At 33.9% G+C, this 239-nt stretch overlaps 1 protein-coding gene across 1 annotated transcript in view; it reads left to right on the forward strand.

The window, feature by feature from the left end:
- The window catches only part of LOC119594037 (uncharacterized protein DDB_G0283697-like), a gene marked incomplete in the record, with an annotated part of 31,250 nt that overhangs the window by 10,081 nt on the left and 20,930 nt on the right, over positions 1–239 (forward strand).

Here is a 239-nt window from a genome sequence, read left to right on the forward strand (position 1 = left end):
ACTGACAAACAATACACAAGTAGGGAACCTCATATTTAGATCATTTCATACTTTCAGTTATAGATGGTATTCCCTCATGTTCTATCTGCAGTTCATATTATCTTGTTTATGAAATATTTACATTAATAGATCCAGATATTCAAGGGAATGCTTCAGTAAATGAAAGATATCACACGAGACCATGGTACATGAGATTGTTGAAGGCTGTTTAAAGGAGATGAAGCAAAGCTACAGCAGAA

This window comes from Penaeus monodon, chromosome 33 (assembly GCF_015228065.2).
Source record: "Penaeus monodon isolate SGIC_2016 chromosome 33, NSTDA_Pmon_1, whole genome shotgun sequence".
In the NCBI taxonomy this organism is placed as follows: Eukaryota; Metazoa; Arthropoda; class Malacostraca; order Decapoda; family Penaeidae; genus Penaeus; species Penaeus monodon.